Source organism: Watersipora subatra, chromosome 3 (assembly GCF_963576615.1).
Source record: "Watersipora subatra chromosome 3, tzWatSuba1.1, whole genome shotgun sequence".
Classification (NCBI taxonomy): Eukaryota; Metazoa; Bryozoa; class Gymnolaemata; order Cheilostomatida; family Watersiporidae; genus Watersipora; species Watersipora subatra.
The window spans coordinates 40,384,325-40,406,619 of record NC_088710.1 but is presented as its reverse complement, the minus strand read 5'-3'; the positions used below and the strand labels follow the sequence as shown (position 1 = coordinate 40,406,619).

The following is a 22,295-nucleotide window of genomic DNA, read 5'->3' as shown; positions in this document are numbered from 1 at the left end:
TTCCCCATATTAAATCTCGTGATATTGCACCATTTGGAAAAATGTTTCCAGAGCTTTGATGGTAACTCTAATAATAGTCACGCAGACACAGAGACGGACAAATACATTCATATACTTGCTCAGAACAGACACCTGCCATAAACGTGCAAAGGCATACACACAGACACGGACAGCGACACACACACACACGCGCGCAAACACACCCAAACTCAGATACACAAGCATAGAAAAATGTACAGACACGGCTGTGCACAGAAATACACAAACTCACACGCAGAGACACACACAGAAACACACTTGGGCGATTAAACGAACACACACTTGCACACACACATAGTCAGACTCACATACGGTCACGCATAGCAATCATGCGCAAACACGCTTGCACACACCAAACTCCCACCAACATGCATGCACATACAAACACACTTATGTAACCGGATACATGTATGTACAAGTAAATGCAACGGATTTGATTCGTTTAACAATCAATGTTCTATTGAGAGTTCACAATAGCAGCTTGAGAGAGGTCCCAAATATTGACAGCTTGATAGTTCCAACTGTACCTTCAAATTTCGAGTTAAAAGCCGTCCTTGAAGATTTTAGTAACTTCTTGACAGACTTTGAAGATCTTGTTGTGATTCAACAAAATTAACCTTGACAAACCTGCAATATTTGGAGCAAAGTTTGAAGAAAAATGATGATAATTCCGAAGACAGTCACGCAGACACGGACAGACACACATCCAAAATCATGCTAACAACTGCGAAGACACATACACATAGCACGAGGACAGATGCGCAGACCTGCATAGACGCATGTATACATGTTCAAACACACGAACAAAACGCATACACATACAAGCGCACACACACACACACACGTGGACGCACATGCATACACACACGCACACACACAGGTATTCAAACACACATCACAGTTGTAGCTTTCATCGCAATGGAAGCTACAAGTAGAATAGGTATGACATAATCCACAGTGGTAGTTTTCATTGCAATGGAAACTACGAGTACAATAGGTATGACATGACCCACAGTTGTAACTTTCAATGCAAGGGAAGCTACAAGTAGAATAGGTATGACATGATCTACGGTTGTAGCTTTCATTGCAATCGAAGCTACGTGTACAATGGTTATGACACGACCCACAGCTGTAGCTTTCACTGCTATGGAAGCTACAAATACAATAGATATGACATGACCCACAGTTGTAACTTTCCTTGCAACGGAACCAACGAGTACAATAGGTATGACATAGTCCACAGTTGGAGAATTCATTGCAATGGAAGGTACTAATACCATTAACTAGTCTGAAAACTGACCTATAGCTAGCAGGTTAACTAGTCTGAAAACTGACCTTTAGTGAGCAGGTTAACTAGTCCGAAAACTGACCTTTAGTGAGCTGGTTAACTAGTCTGAAAACTGACCTTTAATGAGCAGGTTAACTAGTCTGACAACTGACCTTTAGTGAGCAGGCTAACTAGTCTAAAAACTGACCTTTAGCGAGCAGGTTAACTAGTCTGAAAACTGACCTTTAGTGAGCAGGCTAACTAGTCTAAAAACTGACCTTTAGCGAGCAGGTTAACTAGTCTGAAAACTGACCTTTAGCAAGCAGGTTAACTAGTCTAAAAACTGACCTTTAGCGAGCAGGTTAACTAGTCTGAAAACTGACCTTTAGTGAGCAGGCTAACTAGTCTAAAAACTGACCTTTAGCGAGCAGGTTAACTAGTCTGAAAACTGACCTTTAGCAAGCAGGTTAACTAGTCTAAAAACTGACCTTTAGCGAGCAGGTTAACTAGTCTGAAAACTGACTTTTAGTGAGCAGGTTAATTAGTCTGAAAACTGACATATAGTGAACAGATTAACTAGTCTGAAAACTGACCTTTAGCAAGCAGGTTAACTAGTCTGTCGTGTTTAGCTGATGAATTGCTCGGTGCTGCCTTTTCAAGCCCGATGAACCTGCTGACCAGTGGGTATAGCTGAAAGAACAGAGACAATATTGACAGCAAAATAAGAACATAAAACCTTCTCAAACATCGTGTTTAAACATTCCCTACATCCATGATTTGTAATATACTGTACAGGTTGTAGTTATTGCTGGTAGGGCTAAAAACCTCCTCGCCAAGCAATGGTTTTGATAAATTTACCATCATGGTAAAAATGTTGTTCAATTGTATCATTAGGCTATGTGTGATCAAAACTTCACTAAGGCCTAAGGTTGTATCTATCATTTAGCACAGCCAAAGTTAATGGAACTCATGCTATCTATACTAACTGTGTACATGGAATATTCAAGTACAGTTGATATAAGGTTGTCAAGGGGAACCGGCGTCCCAGTGATAAGTGAAAATTTGCTAAATAAAAGCTTATGTTTTAAAGTATATGTAAGAGCCAAAATTTTAACACCAAAACACTTACACTGCTTTCTAAACATATTGTATTGCTTTCTTATATAATAAGTAATTTGAAGTTATATTGATTGACCTACAGTTTATATTTCAACCCCAGTCCCAGTATTTAAAACCACAGAATACACTTACATAGTATGAACGTAGTTTGGACTTCATCTGACCTGAATATTCATACTTGTGTTAACTCGGTTCGTTGTGAGAAGGAAGTCACATGTTTATAATTCATGAGATTGATGTGTCTTATGTATTTTACTTTTTAAATGGTTTTTAATTAATTTTCTCTCGATTTTAACAAAAATTTTCTACTGTGAAGTACTGAATCCGTGAATGGTGAGCCAGGAAGTAGTGATGGATTACTGTATAGTTACAAATGTTAGTACTGAAGTGTAATTGTGCAAAGCAAGGAGTGTAAATGATAACCCAACTGACTAAGTAACCCCATGCAATAAGAACATGGAAAGCATGTAATTGTGCAAAGCAAGGAGTGTGGATGATAACCCTACTGACTAAGTAACCCCATGCAATAAGAACATGGAGAGCATGTAACTGTACAAAGCAAGGAGTGTAGATGATAACCCTACTGACTAAGTAACCCCATGCAATAAGAACATGGAGAGCATGTAATTGTACAAAGCAAGGAGTGTAGATGATAACCCCACTGACTAAGTAACCCCATACAATAAGAACATGGAGAGCATGTAACTGTACAGAGCAAGGAGTGTAGATGATAACCCCACTGACTAAGTAACCCCATGCAATAAGACCATGGAGAGCATGTAATTGTACAAAGTAAGGAGTGTAGATGATAACCCCACTGACTAAGTAACCCCATGCAATAAGAACATGGAGAGCATGTAATTGTACAAAGCAAGGAGTGTAGATGATAACCCCACTGACTAAGTAACCCCATGCAATAAGAACATGGAGAGCATGTAACTGTACAAAGCAAGGAGTGTAGATGATAACCCCACTGACTAAGTAACCCCATGCAATAAGAACATGGAAAGCATCTAACTGTACAAAGCAAGGAGTGAAGATGATAACCCTACTGACTAAGTAACCCCATGCAATAAGAACATGGAGATCATGTAACTGTACAAAGCAAGGAGTGTAGATGATAACCCCACTGACTAAGTAACCCCATGCAATAAGAACATGGAGAGCATGTAACTGTACAAAGCAAGGAGTGTAGATAATAACCCCACTGACTAAGTAACCCCATGCAATAAAACAACATGGAGAGCCGACCTCATTAAAGCAGTTGATACGGGCGCTGGAAGGGTTCCAATTCTTGTAGGCCTGATCAGAGGAAATGGAGGGAAGAATCAATAGAAAGCACAAGTTGTCATACTCCTTACTATCAGAACAAAGATGCTCTAACTCAGTGAGGCAGCTGACGACCTCGTCCAATGTGGAGTCATGGTTCTGTATGAACAAAATTAAAAAATAATGATTGCTAGCCAACCACAGGGATGATGATGGAATGACAGCCAAGGAAGACATTAGCCAATCACAGATGTCAGAAACAGACTGTGTTTAATCGAAAATACAAAAACTGAAGAAACTAAACATCCAAACAAAGTAGCATCAGAACTAAAAGTGTTTTTAGAAAACAGTGAGTCAATGAGTGACAACTTCATGGCACGTGTAGTTGTAACTATAATTATATGTATTCTCACATGTAATGGCCTGTCAAACACACTCACATGTAATGTGAGTGTCAGACAAACTCACATGTATTGGCCTGTCAAACACTCCCACATGTAATGGCCTGTCAGACACCCTCACATGTAATGGCCTGTCAGACACACTCACATGTAATGGCCTGTCAGACAAACTCACGTGTAATGGCCTGTCAGACACTCCCACATGAAATGGCCTGTCAGACACTCTCACATGTAATGGCCTGTCAGACACACTCACATGTAATGGCCTGTCAGATACACTCACATGTAATGGCCTGTCAGGCACACTCACATGTAATGGCCTGTCAGGCACACTCACATGTAATGGCCTGTCAGACACACTCACATGTAATGGCCTGTCAGATACACTCACATGTAATGGCCTGTCAGACACACTCACATGTAATGGCCTGTCAGACACAACCACGTGTAATGGCCTGTCAGACACTCTCACATGTAATGGCCTGTCAGACACACTCACATGTAATGGCCTGTCAGACACTCTCACATGTAATGGCCTGTCAGACACTCTCACATGTAATGGCCTGTCAGACACACTCACATGTAATGGCCTGTCAGACACACTCACATGTAATGGCCTGTCAGATACTCTCACATGTAATGGCCTGTCAGACACTCTCACATGTAATGGCCTGTCAGATACTCTCACATGTAATGGCCTGTCAGACACTCTCACATGTAATGGCCTGTCAGACACACTCACATTTAATGGCCTGTCAGACACACTCACATGTAATGGCCTGTCAGATACTCTCACATGTAATGGCCTGTCAGACACTCTCACATGTAATGACCTGTCAGATACTATCACATGTAATGGCCTGTCAGGACAACTTACCTGTAACGGTCCAGGATCCAACTTTATGCAAAGGAGTTCCAGGAATTTATGCTTGTAAATGAGGTAAAGGCAGCGTTTTTGTCAAAGCCCTCCACCCCATGGAGCGGCAGAAGGAACTCAAGCACGTCATCCCAGTGACCATCAAGAATCAGCTGCCGGAGAAAAAGTCCATCTTTTGAGAAAACACCTACAAATATCACAAATTAATATGAGAGCAGAATCAAAGCACCTGAGAATCAGAGCGTTTCCATGATTTGAATAGATTTGGAGTTGCTTCCACTCCAAATCACAAGAACAGACGAATCCAAACCTATTCCAGACCATTTCGCTTCGATAAATTTATGTGAAGGTATTTGCCGTGGGAGTACTATTCAGTATCACAGAAATGCTGACTGCTGATGGATCGGATTTGATAATACTCAGCTAAGCTCTCCCCAGTAGAGGTAAAAAATATTTCAGCGTACTTCACACAGCTATGCGGGTATCGGCTACAAAAACATTCTACTGCTTCTCCATACTATTTCATCTGGACCTGTTACTTTCATATTAATATTTACATGCGAATGATGGGTTGCTCATATGAAGATGATGAAATAATTTCTTATTTTGATCTGGCGATTGGCTACTCATGAATTGAAAAGTGACCCTGATATGAAAAAAGTTAGAAAAACTCTAACAAGTTTTATTTTGAGGAATACATCGCTCATCTTGGAATGATCTAAATAGTGCAACTCCGAATTGATGAAATGGTAGGGCAATTCCTAACCCATTCAAAGCATGAAAACACAGAAGAATCGTGAATGAGACATCTCATTCCTGTTCAAAGAGATGGTCACCTAGACGATGAAAAATCAGTAACAATAAAAACAACCTCCTTAGTTATGCGAAAGATTTACACTAACATAGTCAAACATAGGACATAAAAGGTTAACTTGTTCTGATAATTTCTTGAAAACTAAATAAACTGAAGTATTGTTACAACTTTTCTTGCCCACAAATCAACTTACTAGTGGTACGTCTACTAGTATGCGCATGAAAGTTCAACATGAATTTCATAATTAGAAATTCCCTGTCATACAGCCCCCGACCAAAATGATATTGGAAAAAAGAAAGGGTACTGATGGTTGAGAAAGGCAATATTGGCAATCAAATGGCACTGCAGTGCAATAGGATAACTGCAATGGTAGCTGTAATGTACTGGGCATTATTATGTACAACAGACAACAACAATAAAAGGAAAATATTATATATATCTCTCCTCTGCAATAGGAGAAATGCAATATTAGAAGTAAAATGCACTGATATTATTAGAATAACCAATATTATTAATATAGTAATACAGTAATAATAGAAAACCAATGCACGATTTTGTTTACATTTCAAAACGTCATAGCAACCAATATCAAGAAGTTGTGATATTTATCTAGATTTTTAGAATATCTATTTAACAAAATTATTTAGAAAAAATAATAACAGTAACATACTGCCCAACATCGGTCACTATACACTTCGATCTTGTAAATTCGAATGATTATTCTTATAATTAAATCTTATAAAATCGAATAATTATTTTTATAATTAAATATTGTAATAATCTTATAAGAATCGTTAGAGAAATATCATTGTCATTTCCTTTACTTTCACTGCTTCGAACATCAGTTGGAATACCAAAGTAATCATTGTAAGTGTCCAAAATGTCAGTTACTTTGAAATCGGCAAAAAAACTATTACTTTTCAGTACTTCTACGTTAGTTATAGAAACCTTCAGCAATTGGACAATGCCATAGACTGGTGAAATGTGCACGTTTTTCTCGTAAAATGCACACGACTTAATAGTTCTACTCTCTATCGCGCGGCCTTGTCGGCGTTTCGTTGTCCGGTCTTAACTTTGATGAAAAAAAGCTTGTCAAAGTTTTAATGACGATTTTAGGCTAAATTAATCTGTCCATTTATGTATAATCCGATCAGATGGGTTAGTTTTAGGATATTGTCTACAAATTTCAAAGACTTGGCAATATATTTAAAAAGGTTTATACGTGTTTTGTATCGTTATTATACTTAATCGACTCCATTGAAAAATGGTTAAATTGTTGATGAGATTTCGGTACAAAGGTTTGCGACGGCTGTTCATAAATAATTTTCGTGAGTTGTGTGCACATACGCATTTATCATAAAGCTCTCAAACAATCGCTTCGCTCGTGGTTGGTCGTGGGATAAGTGGTATTGATACAGTGGCTGGGTTGCCTTCCGCACAATGTGCAGTGCTAGATGTTATGAGAGTGTTGCTAAGGTGTATTTCGCAGTGCAAGGTGTAGTAGGAATGTTAGTAGTACACCATACATACATCCTAAGCACAATTTTTGTGAAAACTCATCACAAAATCAAATATTGAGTTGACTTTGACACAACCACAGCACGATGGCGAGATGTGAATGCTGTCAAAGTTGAGTACGAGCGGGCAAACAAATTGATCACAATTAGCTATATGGTTGAAACGCAAAAATCTATTTCGTTTTTAACATATTATGTTATAGAGAATACAACACAAAAACCTCAATTGCATCGATCAGAATTGTGATAATGCCAGACTGACTTCCTATTATGAAAGGATGTGAGAGTAGGAGTATCCTACATGAACTGGCTAAACACAGTATGTGAAAAATGGTACACAATGCAGTATAGAGGCTTGGAAAGTCAGGATTGTCAGCTGGTCCACAGTATCAACTTCATACTAATCAGCAGTTGCAGTACACAAGCAGTTTCATGTTATGAAGAATGTGCATTCAGAGCATGCGTGCGTGAAGTGGTAGTTGTCAGGTAATGCTTCATAAAAGTGAATGCCCAATATATAGCAATGGGCAATGTGAAACAGGAGCACAGTAGCAGTGGGAAAGTTGTAATGTATTGCAAAATTATTGCGTACTGCACTTCGTTGACGCAGTTCCGTTCTAATGCATCGTAACCCTGTACTCTGGTGTACAAGAGAGTTTGTGATAAATTTCCTTCTCACACTGTAATGTACGATAAACTGGGTTGACAAAACTACCTTTCAACCTCAAGAGAAGAATGCACCACATTTTCTTTTCTCATCCAAGGCTAGCTAATCGCTTGGTGCACATCAAGGATATTCCAGAAAAAGTATTTTTTCCACATGACAGGACAAGCAGATGCCCAAGTGTTCTATGTACCCTGTTTAATTTATAGATATAATTTAAATTATTTGTGACCATGTTCTATGAGCTTGGCATCTAACCAAGCTAATCTTACATTTAACTAAAAAGTTGTTTAAGTTACTGCAATATTGTACAACATCGTCTAAGTGACCGTCTCTTCGCGCAGGAATGAGAGATCTCGTGGATCTCAGGTGTTGCATGAGAAGTAAGAAGAGTTGGCTAGCCATTTAAAAAATCTAGAAAACAGATTTTAAGATTTATCTACTGAAAAAGTATGTGAACTAGCTTACAAATACAGCATGGCTAATGACTTGAGTATTCCACCAAGCTGGTCAAGAAACAAGAAAGCAGGTGAGCCGGTGTTTAAAATGTAGCAACATGTGTCTACTTGGATTAGATCTACGCTAAAAACATCCAAAGTAACTGTGACTAAGAACAAGACAAAGAAAAACTAAGAAAAAAGAGCAAACAGATTCTTCATCAGAGGAAGAAGAGTTAGCCCAATAATTATTGTGTTCTGATGAAGAAAGTCCAGATAAAGATGAAAGTAAAGATGTACCTCCTACTAGGGACAATATTAACATCAATAATCATGTTTTAGTTTGGTACGGAATTGGCTAAGGTTGACTTGCAACAAAATTCACATTACAGTTATTTGGTATCAAAAGACCGTATCAAATATAGATGATCGCTACTTTACAGTTTTGTTTCGACTTGAACTAATCATCTAGTCGTAATCTGATCATGTGACCCATACTTCGTGAATAATTTTTGCAACATATTTTGATTATCACAGGTGACCAACAGGCTCGTCATGTTTACCAGACAATGATATGTACTCCTTCGAGCTAAGGTTAAAAAATTAAATAAATTCTCACGGTAGGTTATAAGTTATCAGTGCTGAAAGTGACGGCATTACAATGACGATGAAATAGACATGTGAGGACAATAGACATGGTTTCATTGAATGCATGAAGTATATTTGTGAAAATATTTCGACGAATGAGGTTGCGTGAAAGTGTAAACAGAAGCCATCTGGTACAACTACGTCCCATTTGAGCCATTTTGGAAAGAGATTCTAATTTATGGCGGTCTCGTAATGACCGCGATTAACTGTTCGTTTTTGAGCTTTTAAGAGTTTGTAAATCCATTTCCACCTATTTTGCAACTACAACACAGCAGAGTAAGACATGGTGAATGTTTTGATAGCAAATAACTGTAATGTGAATTTTGTTGCAAGTCAATCTTTAATGTTTATTATGCAGGAAGAGTCATGAAATGTAATGAAAACTCAGTTACCATCAGTTTCATAAGAAAAGCTGGAAACTGCTTTGTTTATCCAGAGGAGGAAGACGTGTATGATGTTGACTTTGAATCTATAGTTATATTTTTTGGGCAGCCAGTAAACACTGGTGGGACTCTGAGGGTTAGAAATCGAACTACATTCAGAGTAGATTTATCTGCTTACACTGTAAGATAAACTATTCTCAATAACACTGCTGATAGAGACTGTAGGCGACACACTTTTTACTACATTATTTCACGATAATGCTCATACGACTTGCTCCCACATTTTATGTTATAAACTATGTATAATTAGTTCACCATGTTCTGTCTTAGTCATAAGTCAAATTTAGTTAGCCAATTGTCACACTCAATGTTTTAAAACAGTTAAAAGATATCAAATATATATTATGTGCAATCAAATCACATATTTATTGCTATGGCTCACTTTGCCCCATTGGGTGGCTCACCTTGCCTCGGTAGTGGAGCAAAGTGAGCCAGGTGTAAAATGTTGCAAAAACAATAAAATCTCGCGATTGATCCAAAGTGAATCATTACAATTCAAATACAATAATAACAACATGTTAAATTTTTATAGACCAAGTTTAAGCTCAATTCAAGCAGTCACTTATATTTTATTTGAGAAACAAACCAAAATTGGCTTACTGTGCCCCGTCTTCCCCTACAAAACGATAGTGATGAGTGATTACGTTATCTCACGGTGCACAAGACCAAAAACTGTACTAGTTATTGTGTAATAAGCCAAAACGGTCAAATGGTGTAGATGTTGGAGTGTCTGTCTACTGAGCTAAATGTGGTGAGTTCAAATCCCATCTGGTGAAATCCTTTTTTCATAATCTACCTGTCTCTTCAGACAGCCAGACAAGGCTTTGATCATACCGCATTAAGATTATACGGCATACAATTATTATACAATATTATGTAATTATCATACAAGTATTATATAATATTGTGTAATTATCATACAATTATTGTACAATATTATTTATATATTATATAATATTATGTAATTATCATACAACTATTATATAATATTATTCAATTATCATACAATTATTATATAATAGTTACATTATTATACAATTATTACATAATATTACTCAATTATCATACGACTATTATAAAATAATGTAATTATCGTACAATTATAATATAATATTATGTAATTATCGTATAATTATTATATAATACTATGCGATTATCATACAATTATTATATAATATTATGTCATTATCATACAATTATTATATAATACTCTGTAATTATCATACAATTATTATATAATTACCACACTGTAATAGCGCGAAGGTCAGAAAAGAATACTATTACTTGAATTTTAACTTAGTTTTCAGCAAACTTGTTGGTGGAAGGTCTGACGGAGAGACAAGCCTATGAATGGTTTTAGACATGGTTTATGACAACGAGGTATCCCTTTCAACCAGAACCATATTCAGGACATACCATTAATGATTCCCGACTCTCTCTCTCCAAACATATGAGGGCAATATCAACCTGTTTATTTGCTAGGTACTCCTCTATTATCTTGATGATTTCCTTGTCGCCGAGCTCAACCGTATGAGAGAGTGTCATGATGAGGGAAGATTAAACTCTCACGAATCGGAAAATTAAAAAATTAGCGCTGTTTCTACATCGAGGCAGCACCATCCTGTAGAGATAGAAGTAACAGTCTGTGTAATAATTTAGTGAGAAGACACTCAGACTTTAGAAAGTCAAGGTAGAAACACTGAAGAAAGATTGTCAGAGGTCAATAACACCTAGGAAAAAATGTTTTTAAATATTTCAGTGTCTTTGGCTGTCATTCATACTCTGTGTAAAACTGCTAGTAGCTTGACTTCACCAACTTACACGTGGTTTGTGCGTATATTTTTTATATGGCTGTTGAATGCAAGAAATATAAGAATTTCTCAAACTAAAACATGTAGACTATTACAATCAACAAGCAACAGACATATCTTTCAAAATAGGAGGTAGATGCTACCTATTCAGACTTGAGATTGGCAAAAATTGTAGCCGAGCACTTTCAAGTCAGTACCTGAGCCTGTTTCATACTTTGTATCGAACAGATGTCACAGCAAACATAGTACCGTGTATCAAGCCCTTTGCAAAACCAAGCTGAGTTTCAGTAAAGCGATTAAAACTTGTACATGAAAATGTTTCACCCTCGTACATCGTACAGAACTAACGCAAAGGAGATACCAGATATAGAGAAAAACACTGATTCTGGAAAGTGAGAGAATGACCACTATATAGAGTGAATAGAAGATATGAGCTACGAGATCGTACAACAAAAGCGGATGACAAATTATATTTATGATGATGAGAGAGAGTACGAATAAAAATAGCTTACAGCGCCCAGCTTAACATGAATATATATATCAAAACATAAAACAATCAAAAAACTTGATAACATAAAACCTACAAAAAGAATGTTTGGATCCTTAATAATTATAAGCAACTTACATGAAATAATAAGCAAATATATAAATAATTATACTCAATACAGTTGACTATCGCAATGATACAGCAACCACAATATATTTCCTGAATGACCTTCTACTAACTTAATGTAAATTATGTAAATTTACATATACAAATTTACATATACATATATACATGTACTTTACAGCTTGATCTTATGGCATATATACAGCTAGATAAACGACTATGAATATACGGATTCCGAATAATTATAAGCAACTTACATGAATTAATAAGCAAATATATATATATATATAATTATATTCAATACAGTTGACTATCGCAATGATACAGCAACCACAATATATTTCCCGAATGACCTTCTAATAACTTTACATATACATATATACATGTACTTTACAGCTTGATGCTATGGCATATACAAGGCTAGATATTTAAAAGTGACTATGAATATACGGATTCCGAATGATTATAGGCAACTTACATGAAAGGACAAACAAGCCAGTATGCAATCCAGCTAAATACTGTTAAGATGAAATGATTCAACTCCAGCACCATGGTGACCATTGCATGAGTATATAACTATAGAAACCTACGAGAATACGATTATGAACCCCGGGGTGACTAGATCACAACTGATCGAGGGATAATTGACATTCCTCAAACTGGGACAAATTTGCCAAACGATGGAAAGCCATCCAATAACTGTCGCACAATAAGACTAGCTACTAACTAGCCGCGACGAGACACTGCATTAAGAGACCGCCACACAAAATGTACTCAGTGGAAAAACCAAAAACATGACACAGAGGCGTGTAACCAATGTTATTGAACTGAGATGAGGATCACTGCTGGGAAAAACTGATAAAGACCGAGGGCTACGCACAAAGCAACCAATAAATGGCAGATTATTAGGACGGATTCGGCATGAATTTTTAAGCTAGGGTCTGGCTTCACCTGACGGCTAATATGTGTCAGGGTTTAAAACGATATATGACCAATCAGCAAATATGAAAACCTAGAGCAATTGCTATGCTGCCGGAAATATCAAGTATGGGATTTGTCCAACCATCACAGCTGATGCGATGTGAATGTATGGGACATCAATTGAATTGGGAATTCTCTGGCCATTGTAATGAAGAGCTTAGGAATGAAAACATAAAATTACAACTAAATAATGGATATTATTTATCAACACCACTTAATATAAAAGAGAGTAACTGGCTACAACAAATACTAACAGGTATTCAACGAAGTCAGCAACTCTACAGAGTGTCAAGCACAAGGAGAGGGATATCAACAATATAACAGGAGGCAGCCAGAATTAGGACTGTTGAAACATTGTAGCAGTCAGCATACACCAGATCAGCAACAAATAACATCTGTCAATTTATTTTAGCTTCAATTATATTAAGTTTATATGTTTTTCTGCCCTGTACTTCAGTCTCTTACAGCTAGGAGCCTTAACTGTCAAAAAAAGACTCTCTTTGGCATGTTCTCCATCTGGTGTTGACGCAATTTCTATGATTGATTTCTTCCAATTCTGAAGTTCATAATTTTCAATTGACATTTTCTAATTATCGAATCTTTTAATGTCCTTTGGCGTCTTGCTGCTTGTACGTATTATATGCTTATCCTGTGGTCTGGCTACATTCCCTATCGGTATCTTGTTTTCACAGTATTTCCATACAACAACCTTCTCTAGTACTTGAACCAGTAATGATCAATTCAGTTCCCACAAGCTAAGCAAAAGTGTGTAAACTGAATAATATAGTCAAAATAGATTAAAATGACAAAGCACATTCAACACTGATGTCGTGTGTGGATTTGTGTTAGTTTTTAGTTATACATAACGTAAATTCTCCATATCCACCCATGGGTTTTTAAGCAAGAGTTGCATAAATCAGTTATGTAGGCTAAGTGTTTTTTATTTGAGCTTTGTAGAAACATGGTTACTCTACAGTCAATGTGATGGAAATAAATACATAGTCGCAGATTACCTGCTTTTTCCTGTACTATGGTGGTACTTTTCGGTTGTAAACAACAATTGCAAACGAAATGCGCGCTTCAGCGACCAATCCATTGGTCATGACCCTAGCATTAAGCTATTCTAGGCGTAAGGTGCCGGTGCGTATATCGATATATCATTGATATTCGTACGTTATTGGCTAATAGCCTATAAGCTGCCACGATTACTTATGTTTACGGTGAAAATAACTACATGTATGGACGATTGTTTGCATGAGTGTAAGGATATTACGCTATGCGTTAAAGTCTATCAAAACAATTATTTATTGGAAGGGGTCAGGTATAATTGCAGTGGCTCAAAACCTGGTCAGTTTCTGGGTCGTTTTGTAGGGGCGGAGCTTAATCCGGAAATACAAAAGCTTTAAAGTTAGTCGAACCACTGCAAACGTTTAGTTGTTGATAAATCGAGTAGTTATCTATTCGTTTAACAAAATATCACGTAAGCATCTTTTCCAAGCAAATTTTTAATTACAAATATGAGTTCTTTTAGCAAAATAACATAGAGTATTTACATAGCTGTTTATCGTAGTTTTTTCTTGTTAAGAATAAATGGTAACACGCTCACAAAACGGAAAAAATCTTCTCAAAAATACACCATTAGTTATTCTGTATTCGTTTATATTTGAAAAATAGTTATATATTTTTTTAATATGAATACACTTTTGTAAAGCGGTATTACATAAAATATTGAAAAGTTACGATTATGTTCTGAACAAAGAAAATGCATATTAAAACGGTTGTCCACTTTGTTACCATTCTGAGAGCCTAAAATGATTCTATTTTAATTCACTGTAAATATTAGTATTAGCATCTCGTTAGGCATTGATTGTAAAAATGAAGGCAACAGAAGACATCAGTTTTTTATCTTTACTGTATTTGCTGCAAGCACACACTTTTTTAACAACTAACTTTATATTACTACCAAGTCTCAACTGTAGGACATTTTGAAGCAACGACAGTATGTAGCTACCTAAGGAACAACCATTTAATTGTGTATCTCAAATTTTATTTGAACTTGTTACTACAATGGTGCGCTGTCAGTAGCACCGCCAGGCCTAGGCTGTATCTCATCTGTTTGGTTCACAAAAAGTGTAGGAGAGGAGGCAAGGTAAAGCAAGTTTTTGTAGTCTTCTGCAATGCAGGGCAGTTATATTTTTGGACTAGACAGCCTGCCTGTGATCAGTAGTCCTCAGTAGTCAGAGTCGCTTTCTGCTTGCAATTTGTCTTAAAAAATTAATTGAAATGCACTGCATATTCATATTGCTTCAAGACCTCAGTGGGTCATCATGTATTCATAACTGACTTTTTGTATTCATCATTTCATCTTCTATATAGACCTACTTACAGGCCTCCCGTGCCTGTAGTCGGCAATCATGTCGGTAGGTTATCGAAGCCTCGATAGCTGAATGACATGATCGCTGACGACAGTCAACTTCTACGAGGAGCCTGAGGGCCTACCAAATATATATTTTTAATTGCAGTGCATTTAAGCATTATGCCGCTCCTTCTTGCCTCATTGTTAGACGAGTCTGAGCAAGCTATCAAAGCCCATGAAATCGAATATGGCAACAAGTTTTACACAAACCATGAGGACGGCATATTCAACAAGCATGAAAGACTTTTTGAAGGTAATCTCATATCCTTAAAGCACTTTTTCTTCACTGCCTAATTTGTGATCTTGCGTTAAAAATGAACATTTTATACCTCGGATATTTTAGTGTAATATTGATGTTGAAGTGTAACCTTGATTGTAAAATGTAGGCCTATGCTTGGTTGTTGTGCAATAGAAGTACATGTCAATAGTAGCTTATATGTTTTTATGCTGCAGTTTGATGGAGCCCTTTTTGGTTTATTTTTGTACCATGTGATCTATGACGTCACAGGCCCTACTTGAAGCAGAGTTGACACAATTTTCATCAGTTCACTAGCAACTCACACTGGATACACACCATCTAAGTCTCAGCAATAAAGGATTACTCTCTATAGACACTCAACTTTTAAGCTTAATTTGACGAAGTGGATATTCGGGTATATACAGACATGCAGTGGATTACGATCAAGCTTATAGTGCAGCCTTGATTAGAAGATATACATGGACTTCAGTGTACAAGCATTGGCATGCAATTGAGATGACATTAAAAATCATTGTATATATTAATAACTACAATCAAGCAAGCAATAAATGTATCAAGCATCATATACATGCAGCAGTTAGTTCCCAATTGAGTGTTAGCAATCAAGTAAGGCTAAAAACCTACGACGTCTTCAGCTAATGAATCTAAAAAATCTGTACCATGTTTCTTAATTTTAAAATTTTATCTGCTCTAATTTAGCAAGGTGAAGATATTTGGAGAGGTAAGAACGTCATCCATGACAGTCAAAGCTATTGATGTATGTATGGCGAAGAAAAAGAGTATGGCTGCATGTACGGCCCTGAAAGACAGCAAACCCAGAAGGAAAAGTACAAAGAACAGCGGAGGGTAAGTTACCGGTACACCAAGAATATTTTACTCAGCCTATTATAAGGGATATTTTTGGACAGCAAAACTCGGTCATTGTATGTCCAATATATTTAGACAGGGCTATCCTTCCATGTCTTTGCAAATGCACAGATAGTATAGTATGGATTTTACATAGAGATGATGAATAATATTTATTACTTTTATGGATTTTAAATTGTTTTATTTCTGAAATAGCTATCTTGTAACAAAAGCATGCGTGCACATTTATATTCTTGTAAGCCAAAATCAGAGAATGCAGTAAATCTAAGTCTACACTACTGTGAGGGTTGCGACATGTCTAAGCTGTATTCGATACTTTGCTTTCGGTCTCACAGTACATCAAAGTTCAAAAACATTTTCTCTTCTTTTATTCATCTACACTCTCATAGAAATTTGGTAGAATTGCAAAGAAACACAGACTTGATTGGAATGCTCAGATACCATATCCTTGACCCAATAGCCAGTGAAGTTTACGGCAATCTGTCTCATTTTTCTTGAGAATTTCTCATCGTGAGGCCTCACACATGCGCCAGATAGTATTATATCGCAGTTCACACCTTTGGTTAAACTTGGACGTAATATTTTATTTTACATTGAATATTTCACACCTAAAATTTGCAAAAACAATCATTAAAAGCAAGATAGAATGAAAGCTTATTTTGTAGCTCTGGCAACAAGGCCTTTGTTTGGACTCTTTTGCCAATTTAAATTTAGTTAGATTGTGCCCACAAATATAAATATGCTATACATGTGCATAAATTCATATATGTTGTCACATGGTGTCGATATACATAATTTACGTATTGTTTATATTTTTAGTCACAGAATCCAACAAAGAGACCGCATCCTCAAGACAATACATCTGATAGTAACACGGAGGTACTCACTCACATAACCAGCAATAAAATTTTAGGCAAATCGTGCAATATTAATTATGGTTAAATGTGGAATTTCATTGGTAGGCGAATCTTCAAGCCATTTATAGCCCTAGATTAGTAGCTAGAAAAACGTGAAGTTATAGTAGGATAATGCAGAAGAACCCCTTGTGTAGGCAGGATTAGGTTTCAGAAACAAATTATTTGCTGCCAACTGCGATATTTGTTAAGTTGCCTGTTCACACCCAGCCAAACGTTCAATGCCTCGAGCATTCTGATTTATAGCTCAAGATAAGGAGGAAACGCAGTGCTTGCTCAGGATGGGTAGGAGTAAGAGCAGAGGCTATGTGAGCTTCCATAGATGTGGGGAGCATCTACGAAACGCCACAAACGACAGCATTATAGATGTAACTCAGACACCTGATGTTACTTTCATACCTAACAGTCCGGTGAGTGGTAATATTCAGTAACTCAGTTTTAAAATTAGAACCCTGTTGCATGATGCTTTTGTGTCACTTTAGTGTAAGTGCTCAGTGTCTGAATTGGAGAAAGTTGTGCAGCGATGCTCCCAAGTCTTTGATTCCAGATTTGTAAAGCATATCAAATCGCTGGCATGCGTTTTGCTCCAAATCAAATCACTTAGAAGGGTGACTGCTCAGCTTTCAAATAAAATGAAATTAAAACCATCATCCACTATGTAATTGATGGTTTTAATTTGATTTAATTTACAAACTGGGTAATCCATTTTTATGGTGCTTTAATGCCAATCTCATGATTGGTGATTTGATGTAATGTGCAAATCTCTAATCAGGATTTGGGAGCATCTCTGGAGTTGTTATCAACTCTTTGAGAGATTGATAACAAGGTGCCACAACACCATCCGATTCATAGACTGAGTACTTGGACTAATTTCGCTGTTGTCTTGTACAAGTCAACTCTATGGGCTAAGTCAGTTGAGCAATGTAGGATTGGAGAAGATATATGAAGTCAGGAAATAATTGTGAAATAAAACTACTGTAAAAACAGTAATAAAGTCAGGAACTAGCAAAAGCAGATTTGTCCGGTTCTTTGAGATCGCCAAATTACCTTCCAGCTAATCACAATGTCCAATGTAACTTTCCAATCCACTTCATTAAATTAACAAATAGTATTCTTGTCAAAGTCAAAAATTGTCGCAAATAATGCCACTTGAATACTGCATTCACAGTACATTACAAGTTCAAGGAGATGTAAATACACATGCTATGATTGTTTTTATTTTAGATCAAGGATCTCCAAGAGGAGTTTGCAGGGAGTAAGAAATGGCAGAGCAAAGATGCTTCCTGAGGCTTTCTAATACAAGCAATATCTAGATAGGCATAGAGCAAGGTTGTTCCCCATAGCTGTTGGTGAACTGGCAATGAAGGGAAGTCACGCCAGATGGCATCTGGCGTGCCCTCTACCTCATTGCCAATTCATCTGCAGCTATAGAGAACAAACTTGTTCTAGATAGGAATACTTTTATATGCAAAATCTCGAACTGTTTCAGCTTGTACTGTGCTCAATTTTGAGTGAATATATTGATCAAATTAAAACATACCTACATACATAAAACATTCAGGATTTTCAACACTGATTTTTTTTTACATAAACCATACTTATATTCACTTATTTTCACATATCTACATGTAGTATATGTAGCCCTTTTCTACTCTGTTATTCTGTTCTCATTTGTGCTTGTTAAAGGCCTTTTATGGCTTTGGTGCTGATGTGGTAGTAATTAAGTTATGTGCAACATTTTCTTTTTATATCAAATAAAGTAAAATTATTAAACTTTACGATTTATCATGATAGATTCGTCCGATAACTAAAACAACCTACTTCCCATCATTGTTCCAGTGGTCCATCACCAGACATTTTGTCATTGCGCATCGACTTTTCAAACAATGTATGTTGTACAACATCAGCAATGCCAATAGACATACATCATGCTGAAGGTTTTGTGTGTGCTGCCCTCTGATTTTCCAGAATTGGCTACATTGTGCTTGTGGAGGTAACGGGAAAGCTGCTAACAATGATGCACAACAATTGCCACATGCATTATTTATATTGGAGCAAGAAAATACATCATCATGCCAACAAAAAGAAAATATTTTTTGCTCAACAAATCAAGAAAATTTTTTTGGTCACACAATGCTGTACATAAATAATAAATATATAAGCAAATTGACAAATGAATACCTACAGAGTGCAGTCATGTTCAAAATCTAAACAAAGTTAGTTGTTGGAGAAGTCGGTGTTTGTAGTAAAGATAAGATAGACTAATGTCTTCTGTTGCCTTTTCACAATCTTTGTCTTACGATACGCTAACATAAATAGTTACACTAAAATGAAATAGAATCTTCTTTAGCTCTCAGAATGGTAGCAAAGTAGACAATTGTTTCAATGTGCATTTTATTTGGTTAGAACATAATCACAAATATTCAATAACTTATATAATACCACGTTACATACATGTAAGTGCAATCATATTACAACGTATGTAAGACATTTTTCATACACACTGTATAAACGAATACAGAATAATTAATGATGTATTTTTGAGAAGATTTTTTTCCGTTTCGTGAGCATGTTACTATTTCGTCTTAACACGACAAAACTACGATAAACAACTATGTGAATACGTTATGCTAGTTTGATGAAAGATCTCATATTTTTAATTAAAGATTTGTCTAAAACGATGTTTATGCTTTATTTTGTTACAGAAAAATAATAAGATTACAGACTCAATTTCTAACCGACTAAACATTGGCACTTGCTTAAAACCTCGTCGCTTAGTGCCGACAAAACATTTGCATTTCCGGATTAAGCTCCACCTCTACAAAACGACCCAGAAACTGACCAGGTTTTGAGCCACTGCAATTATACTTGACCATTGGAAGGCATGATAAATGCATAGACCGAGATAGTGACAGGGCTAACAGCAGATGTTGATAGATAAGCATTACATGCCAACAGTCGCGTATTGAAGAAAACTCGCAAGAGTAGGGTGGGGACAACCCCTAGCTCTAGATCTCTGCGCTTTAACCAACGCTACAACCTGCTGAATCCAACAGGAGGGAGCTGAAACCAACTCATTTATGCTCTGTTGAACCCAACAGAGTGCGCTGAACCTAACGCTGCTGACTGTACAACCTGCTGAAACCAACAGGAGGGAGCTGAACCCAACTCGCTTCCGTTCTGCTGAAACCAACAGAGTGCGCTGAAACCAACGCCGTAACCTGTTGAAACCAACAGGAGAGAACACAACTCTTGTAAGGATAATTATTTAATTATCCTATTTATTTGTAGTCATTTTTTGTGAGCTTGCTGTTAGTGCCGATTATAAACGATATTTCTCTAACAATAACGACTTTATTATAGTAATACTAATCATGCATCCAATTCAAAAGTCACACCCAAGCTGAACTGCCTAAAAATTAGTGGCAGTATTTATATTACATAAGCGATTGGCCTAGATATTGACGGTTATCGTTCAAACCGACCAATCATATCGTCTTGCTGACTGCCGAGTTTCTAAGAATTTTCACATACAGAACAATAAAAAATTATCCCTAGACAATGAGCCATTATAGCATAACAATCTAAACACTAACAAAAAGCCCAGGAAATTCTACATATACTGGGTAGCGAACAGTAAGTGTAAAAAAACATTAAGACATATTTCGATAACGAAAAGGGCTAATTACAAAATCTTATCTCGAGAAAACGTAGAACAAAAACGGAAACAATATTGTTTAAGTAATCTTAAACCACTAACAATTAATTATAACAGAAACTTAGAATATTTTGACATGTAACCATGAACATAAAAAATGTCTTCCAATGAGTGAACGGTAAGAAATAAATTATAGAAGATTGTTCACTGCGTAAAAGCCTTAATAAATGGCGTCTGTTATCTTTTCTAGGTCATTCACTATCCCAGAAGTCTCTTCTCTATATATATATTGGCTACGTCACCTTTTCCCTTTGATCAGTTCACCATGTTTTTCTGCGCCGGGTGTCCAGAGCGCCTTGATGAGCCTGACGTACATGGGACCGATAGCATCCAAATAAGACAACTTTTCGGAGTTATTCCTCCACGGTCTTTTTCATGGCCACCACTCCTTTCATAGAGTTTGTTCTTTAGAATATCTCGCTTTATTTTTACGTTTACAACACTATCCTCCCCTAAAACTTCATTCTGTCCCAGAATGGCATTACTTCTATGGCAGACATCTAAGCGGTAGTCCGGTAGGTGCTGACATAAATTAGTAGGCTGGGTTGGCGGAATAGTGTGATCCCCCAGCTTGGATATCTCTGTGTGATCCTGGAGCAGAGGGACGGGTTGCTCCATCACCTCTGAATCAGGAGGGCGATCCGTTGGCTTAGGCAGTTTTTTTCTGCATATTCTGGTGGTGCTTAGTCTAATATCACTTTCATATTGAATAGGGTTTCCCCCCTTGCACTCCATTTTAAATTTCTGGTTTGTCAGATACTTGCTGATGGTGCAGAGATTAGCATCTCTTGGTTTAAGTTTAGTACTGCATCCTTTCTCCGTGAAGAATGATTTCAATGAAGCTTTGGTTCCGACAGAAAAGGTGGTGGGTTCATCTTTCATATCATCTTGGATTCTCCACTTTTGTAGATAGAGCCTTGTACCTCCTTTATACAAATTGTGCGGCTTTAACTCCTCTACTGGCTTTTCAACCTCAGCTTTCTGTATCGGCCCCAGCCGATATGCTAGCTGATTAATAAGCGGTCTATCTTTCATAACCGAGACTTAATGTTTTACTACTTGGTGGCCACCAACATCACCTTTGCTGGAGCTGAACATTTTCTGATGCTTTATCAGCGGTGTGTTGACTTGCTTTGGTTCCATTTCTGGCAGAGATTGCGTCCAACTGGGTAAATGTTCATTGAAGTGTTTGGAGCATTTAGTTCTATTGCAGTCCTTCTGAAA

At 36.9% G+C, this 22,295-nt stretch overlaps 1 long non-coding RNA gene across 2 annotated transcripts; it reads left to right on the top strand.

The window, feature by feature from the left end:
* Positions 1-14,303: 14,303 nt before the first annotated feature.
* On the top strand, positions 14,304-18,653 carry LOC137389997 (uncharacterized). Of its 2 annotated transcripts, none has more exons than XR_010978091.1 (6): positions 14,304-14,377; positions 15,420-15,566; positions 16,272-16,418; positions 17,259-17,318; positions 17,600-17,763; positions 18,578-18,653. It is a non-coding gene; the product is annotated as an uncharacterized lncRNA (long non-coding RNA). The 2 variants fall into 2 exon arrangements; XR_010978092.1 differs by having other exon boundaries at positions 14,324-14,377; positions 15,462-15,566.
* The last annotated feature ends 3,642 nt before the right edge of the window (positions 18,654-22,295 follow it).